The 7,653-nt window shown below is 47.4% G+C and overlaps 1 long non-coding RNA gene across 1 annotated transcript; it reads right to left on the reverse strand.

Annotated features, from left to right (window-relative positions):
• Positions 1–3,918: 3,918 nt before the first annotated feature.
• Positions 3,919–7,186, reverse strand: LOC119807964. Its single transcript, XR_005284379.1, has 4 exons — positions 7,050–7,186; positions 6,372–6,478; positions 5,514–5,699; positions 3,919–5,050 (listed from the first exon to the last, which is right to left on the reverse strand). It is a non-coding gene; the product is annotated as an uncharacterized LOC119807964 (long non-coding RNA).
• Between the last annotated feature and the right edge of the window lie 467 nt (positions 7,187–7,653).

Genomic DNA, 7,653 nt, shown 5'->3' on the forward strand with positions numbered 1-7,653 from the left:
CAGGCTCTTCAACCTTTTTCCAGAGAGGGTTTCTCTTTGTAACAGCCCTGGCTGTTCTAGAACTCTCTCTGTAGACCAGGCTGGCCTCGAACTCACAGAGATCTGCCTGCCTCTGCCTCCCGAGTGTTGGGATTAAAGATGGGCACCACCATCACCCGGCTGAACTTTTATTCTTTCTAAAGCGATTGAGCCTTACACATTTTTTTCTATAGTAAGGCAAACACAAGAACCACTGCTTTGTGTTTGGAACTGAGCATAAGCTTCCGAGGCTTAGGTACTGCAGTGCTGAATCGAACAAAATTCTACCATGCATTTTAAAAAGAAATACAGAAGTGACTTCAGCCACTGCTGATACTTACTGCTGTCATTATCACCAAAGACAGCATGGCTACGGTGATTTGAACGAGTGTCTTCTAAGGGCCCATGTGCCTGAACATTTGGTCCCCAGTTGGTGGCGCTGTTTTGGGAAGGTGGCTTGTGTGTGTGTGTGTGTGTGTGTGTGTGTGTGTGTGTGTGTGTGTGTGTGTGTGTGTGTGTGCGCGCGCGCACAAGCGCGCGCGCGCACAGGGGCACACACATGAGTGCTTACTTTCCCTCCCTCTTCTGCTGCCATGCCTGATGGCCGTGATAGATGGATTCCTACCCCTCTGGAGCCGATAGCCAAAACAAATTCTTCCTTATAGCCATGGTCCTTTATCACAGCAGCAGAGCAGTACCTAATGGAGCTTCTCAGAGTTTTCCCAGTGTCCTTCAGGTCCTGGTGCTTCCTGAACACTGGAGTTGCATTGCACTTGTTATCTGGCTGACGGGGAACGGTTGTAAATGCTATTTTCTACACCTGAGCAAACTGAGACTCTTGCTTAATTGTAGTGGAGAATGACCCGGCAGAGCGAGAGTTCTGTGAGTTCTTCCAGACCTGAGGCTTGGCCTTGCTCATCTGTGCCTTGAGGAAAACAGTGCTCTGTGGAAGTGTTTAAGCTGAGCCAACCCCATCTCAAGCCCATGCCTGGTTTCCTTCAGACAAGGAGACCCCTGGTGAGTGTTCTCCAGGTCTGTGCAGTATCACCACCTAAGGGACAGAAAGGAATATGAGCGACAGGTGCCGACTTTCAGCAGCGTGGGTGAGAAGGAACTCTCAGCGGTATTTCATCTGGAAAGCGAATTTTGATTGAGGTCTAGATATTTTTTGTGCTGCTCCCCTTATATAAACTTAGTATGTAAATATAATCAAAATAGCAGTCATTAACATTGCAAAACTTATTTATTAAAATATGTAAAGCAGACAGCTGCAACAGTGGTGACTAAGAAGCATAAGAATATTTTGTTTAACAGATAATTTTCGAATTCCTACTATGTGCTCACACGGTACAAGAAGTAGGCCCACAAAGATAAATGACACAGGTCTCTGTATAATTAAGAATTGAATTGGTGGGCTGGGAAAATGGCTCAGCAGTTAGAGTACTGCACGCTCTTCCAAAGGACCTGGGTTCAATTCCCAGCACCCACATGGCTGCTCACAACCTCCTGTAACTCCAGTTACAGAGAATTTGATGTCCACATTAGACACATATGTGGTATACAAACATACATGTAGGCTAAACACCCCCACACATGAAATAATAGTAATTAAATTGACCTATCGGACCTATGGGTAATATAAAACAAATACATTAGGATATACTTAAAAGAGTGTTGGTTTAGGGGCTGGGGGATGGTACAATTGCTAAGAGCAGGCACTGAATTCACTTCCGGGCACCCAGATCAAGATTTTCACAACTGCTTAAAATTCCAACTCTTGGCTGGGCAGTAGTGGCACAAGCTTTTAATTCCAGCTCTCAGAGGCAGAGGTAGGCAGATCTCTGTGAGTTCGAGGTCAGCCTGGGCTACAAAAGTGAGTTCCAGTACTGTTACCTTCCCTCAATAAAATAACAAAACAAAACCAAACCTAAAATTCCAGCTCTCTCCTGACTGTCATGGGTTCCGTACTCACGTGCACATATCCTCCACGTGTGCGCTCACACAATAAAAACTCAAATAAAATCTTTTTCAAAATTGCCGTTAGTGTAGCTGGGCGTGGAGGTGACATGACCCCGGCCATAGATAGTGCTTTGAGATGAGGCCTTTTTGTGGGTGATCAAATTACCATTGTGGGGCCCTGGTGCTTAAACGGGGGGTGGAGGGCCTGGGCTGGGAAGGTGGCTCTGTAAGAAGAGAAAGACCAGAAAACACACGAATCTCTTGTCTCCTGTCACGTGATGCTCTGTGCCACTCTGGAATTGTGGCAGCAGAAAGGTTATCATCGGATGCAGCATCGTTGACTCCCAGAACTATAAGTGAAATGAATCTTCTTTCTTCATAAAGGTACCCAGTTAGTTTTGTGTATTTTGTTAAAGCAATGCAAAACAGACTACTACAACAGCCTTCGCTTTTAGTTTAGAACAAGTGTTTCTAAGTCTTTGGACAATACCTTGACCAGAAATGCAAATTTGTGCCAGCTGGTGGTGGCGCACGACTTTAATCCCAGTACTTGGGAGGTAGAAGCAGGAGGATCTCTGTGAGTTCAAGGCCAGCCTGGTCTACAGCACGAGTTCCAGCCAGGACTGTTATATAGAGAAACCTTGTCTTGGAAAACCAACTATAAATAGATAGGTAGGGAGATAGATAAATAGAAATACAAATTCATGTTGAAGCAGGAGGATTGAGTCCAAGGCCAGCCTAGGCTACATAGTAAGAGCTGATCAAGAGGAAGAGGAAACAGAAATAAGAAGAGAAGGGGGGTGAATTTCAAGAGATGTTGTATGCCTGTGTTCTTAGCAGCATTAAGTACAGTGGCCAAGAGGTGGGAGCTCCCTGTGTCCAGCAATAGAAGAATGGAGAAGTAAACGAGGTGTGCATAGGATGTGATGTCATTCAGCTTTCATAAATGAGGGGAATTTTGACAACTTGGGGACGGATAAACCTTGAGAACGCTGTGCTGAGTGAAAGAAGCTAATCACAGGAAAGAGAAGTTACTGTACACTCTCCCTTATAGGAGTGCCTAAAATAGATTCATAGAGCTGGAAAGTGAATCTTAGTTGCCAAAACCTTGGGGAAGAGAGAGGTGGTGTAATTTAATGGGTGTATAGAGTTTCAGTTTTGCAAGAGGGAAATTCATCGAGATCGGCTGTGTAACGGTGATGAATACTGTTTGACCACAAGATTTTAGCTTAAAAATCTACAGAGTGTAGGCTTCCTGCAGGCAGGGGTCTGTGGTGCTCACAGTCAGTTTTCTAGTATCTAACAGAGAGAGGGCTTGATACATAGTAGGTACTTGACTAATATTTTGCCTGCCTTTGGCTTCTCCTCCCCCACTCAACATCCCATGCAGCAGGACAAGGGCCAAGTGGTTCTGGGAGCCAGTTCAGCAAACAAAGGCTCTTCTCTCAGGGCACAGAGGGGAAGAATTTCAAATATTTGTGATTTGGTATTTGTCCTGGTCAGAGCAACTCTTCTTTCCTTCCCAGTTATGCTCCTCCGAGCTCAGTTGGCATTTCAGCGTCCTAAAGATAGATCCTGTTTCTACTTCCTAAAGCAAAATAGAATTGCAATGGACTTTGTAAGAAAGGCTGTGAGATGAAATCATGATTAGGCTCCTGGGCGCTGCCTGCAGCCCCACGCAGGAGGAGGGTGAGGTAATTAGCGTGGATCTGCAGCTCTGTGCTTGTCTTTGTCCCTTCACTGGCTCTGACTCTTTCTCTTGTGCTTATTTTTCCCCTACTTGGCCAAAAATAGAGAGACGCAAAAAAGTTTCCTTGTACTTTCTTTGGCTTTTCTATTTTTTTTTTCCTGGTGTTTTTGGTTTCCTCTGGCATTGGCCCTTGCTTTTTCTTACCACCTCCTGGCTCTCGCACCCCCACCCCTTTCTCAGTATCTGTTTTGGAACCCTGGCTTGGTGCAGGGTGTCCAGGAGGGGCAGCATTTAGTGATGTACGGCCCCTGAGCTGAGAGGTATTCCAATGGAAGGATTACTGTTTCCAGTGCAGCCGTAGGGCGGGTCTTCTTGTCGGCTCTGCTTGTTCTGGGTCTTGCATGACTCTGGTTAGAATTCACAAGGGAACCTCTCTGGCGGCAAAAAGTATCAGAGAGCTCTGTCTCTTCATGCTGTTGTGGGGACCAACTGAAGACCCTGACCACCATAGAACCAACCCAGTGTCCAATGCCTGGCAATGTAGTCACATGGTCACGTGACTTTTCAGAGGTCACACTCCCCATCCCTTTCTAGTTTCATGTTGGTTGCTGGGAGGGATAAATAATCTGACAAAAGGCAATTTAGGGGAGAAAGGGTTTGTTTTTGCTCATGGCGCCGGGGTTATAATACATCATAGCAGGGAAGCCGGACTAGCCGGAGCTTAAAACAGCTAGTCATATCACATCCACAGTCAAAAGTAGAGAAAAATGAATGCATGCTTCCTGGTGATCGGCTCAGCTTCTCCACTCTTATGCAATGCAAGACCTCCTGCCTAGGGAATTGTGCTGCCCATAGTGGACTGGTACTTCCCACATCGATTAGTTTAATTAAGACCATGACCATAGGTATGCCCATAGGCCAAGCCAATATAGCCAGACCATCACTGAGATTCTTTTCCAGGTGATTTTAGGTTGCATCAAGTTGACAAAGTCATCACACCATCCGCAGCTATGTAGCAGGCACTGCTCTATGCGTTTTAAAAACATTACTAACACATTTAATAGTGTTAAATAGTGTTTCAGGCCTCCCATACAACAACCCCGGGAATTTGGGAATGACTCTTGTCTGAATTTTGTGGGTGAGAAGCTGAGACCTGGGGAAGGGGGTTCCATTCCACAGTTACTGAGATACACATTTTTAACCACCATTCTTTGGTGCTTCTGCTTGAAAGTTCCCTAGATTTCCTTTGGCGTTTTATGTCTGGCTTCATGAAATGTCTCCACCAATGTCTAATATTTCATGCTGGGCAACAAGTATCTCTCTCTGAACCTTTCGGGCAGCTCCTGGCACATCCATTAGCAATCAGATCCACAAGGCTCCACCCTGCAGAAGACGTAGAATCTGACCTTTCTTTTCAGGAACCAGAGGATGAGGAAACAGGTTTTAACATACAAACTTGAAGAACTGAAATTTCAGCAGTGGTGTGTTATCACCCTTGCGTGAAGTGCCCTACCCCCACGTAAGCAGAGACAGTCCCCTGAGGTCTGTCACCAGCCAGGATAAGTTCGCAAGGAGCCATCCAGGCTCTTGGGAACAGGGTCATGAATTTTTTAGGTGATTGGCTGGAGTCAAGAGAGTGCTTTGGAGCTGCAGGACAGACCTTCCGGTGATGGGAGCAAACTGGTCTGGAAAGAAGCCCATGACCTTGGCCTGTTTACCCTAGGAGACCATAACCAGGGCCTGAGACATCACGAGGTGCTGGCTAATCCTCGGACTCTACCTGTGTTCCTCTGGCTGGGCCCCAAATGGCTTTCCCTGGCAAGAAGAGGGAGAGAGGAGGACTCACAGAAAGTCAGGGAGACCTTGGGCTGCCGCTCTCGGAGCTCAGGCTGGCATCTCATGGGCACACAAACATTTAGCTCCTTTCCTCCTCGTCTGCTTCCCACTAGTAGTTCCCGGGGCCTCCGCCTACCCAGACCTTCTTCTCACAGGGCTCTGGTGTCAGACTGGCTAGAACCGAAAGTGAATCCTGCTAAGAAATCAGCCGATAACATCCGAGTTAAGGCTTGTCTTCTGCATGATGCATGAGCAGCTTTATAGAGACAGCACAACCAAGAAGCTTAAAAAAAAGAGGCATGGCATCTAGCAGTAGCATCAGGCTCCTCGATATGGAGAGATCTAGCTGGGGCCTTGGTGCTTTGGGGCTGCTGTAACAGAACACCATAGCCTGGAGGACTTATAATCTACAAAATTTATACCTCATGGCTCTGGAGGCTGGAGTTTAATATCAAGGCAGTGGCAGGTTTCATATCTGGTGAGGGCCAGCTTTCTGGTTTAGACCTAAGTCCTCACACAGTGGGGAGAGAAGGCAGCACTCTGGGGCCTTACTAGGCACTAGCCCCCCCTTTTTTTATTAAAGGCACTAACCCCTTTCATGAGAGCTCTGGCCTCATAATATGATAATATTACCACCTAGAGGCCCAACTGCTAGCGCCTCTGCTTTGGTAGTAAGATTTTCCAGCACATGAGCTGGGGGAGGAAGGGTTGCATCTTCATAGCAGCTGGTATCCCATAACCCTCCTCATAGGCTTTTTGGTTTGGTTTGGTTTTCTGGTTTTTTGGGGAAAAGATCTTGCTATGTTCCCTTGGTTGGCCTGGAACTCAATGTGTGAACCAGACTGGCCTGGAACTCCTAGAGACCTACCTGCCTCTGCCTCCCAAGTGCTGGGTTTAAAGGTGTGGGCCACCGTGCCTTCCTCCTCAAGTTCTTGTATCTCCAATCGAGCCTGACTGACCAGGCCCACCAGAGACCTGGAATTCAGAATAAAACTTCAACTGGAACACCGTGACTTCACATCTCAGCGCTAGCTGGTAGGATTCGCCCAGGTCAAGCCTGCAGAGGAGTTGTCTTTAGACATTTGTCAAGTAGAGTACACCCTAGCCCCCCTAGGCTGCTTGTCAGGGCTCCTAGAAAACCCTACTTGCCCTTTGGGGAGGAGGGGGGTCTCTCCTATAGCCATGGACTCTTCAGGTTAATGCACTTTTGACCCAGGAAGGAAACAAAGGTGTTTATTAGGTCTTGAGGCCAGCGCCCTCATGAGTGAGGTTAGTGCCCTTACAAAGAAAAAAGCCTTAAGAGTTGCCATAGCCACTTTCCTTTCACCGAACCAGAGCTCAGTAAGAAAATGCCTGCCTGTGTACCAGAGAAAAAAACAGAGTACCTTGGGATTTGGGAAGATGGAATGGCCCCCAGAATCAGGAGAAAGGGACTGTTCTTAGCCTAGGCTAAGGTGGCAGGCTCAGAGCTGTGGCTGTGGGTAGGCTCTTGGAATCCTGGCAGGTTTCAGAAGGCACCGTCACCAGTCAGCCCTCTTGCCCTTACCCGCTCTTCTCTGTGAGACTTCTGGGGACTAGCCACCAACGGACACCTTTTACTCCCAGACCTCTGTGGTTCTTCCTAGACCCCTTTCTCAAAATACTCCTCTCTTCTTTCCTTCCTCGGTGCCAGACTGCTGGCATCAGACTGTGCAGGCTGCCATGTCTGGCTTTCCTGGGTTTATAATTGCCTCTGGTTAAAGTTTAAATAGATGGGTTTCAGCCCAAGAGAAAAAATGTAAACAAGCCATTTGTGCCGGCTCGGGCAGCTGGCTTTCAGTGCTCCTGAATTCTGCACGATGGGAAATTCACTTTGCTTTTCCCCAGCCCTGGGACTGAGCTTCCACCACCACTACCACACGGTTTTCAGAGCCCTGAGTGCCTCTCTGAAGCCATTGAAGCCATGAGAGGCTTTTAGAGGACCCGCACTTTTCCCTTTTAACTCAATTAAGCCATCAGGATCCTGTTCCCACTCTGGCTAGTGGGTCTGGTAGGCTGAGGTGAGAACAGGGTAGCAATCTCCCTCAGGCTGACCGCCCAACAGGAAGGAAAGGAAGGGACTGTCACTTCCCAGCTGGAATTTATTTTCTCTGAGGGGAGGAGGGGTTAAA

This window comes from Arvicola amphibius, chromosome 2 (genome assembly GCF_903992535.2).
Source record: "Arvicola amphibius chromosome 2, mArvAmp1.2, whole genome shotgun sequence".
Lineage (NCBI taxonomy): Eukaryota > Metazoa > Chordata > Mammalia > Rodentia > Cricetidae > Arvicola > Arvicola amphibius.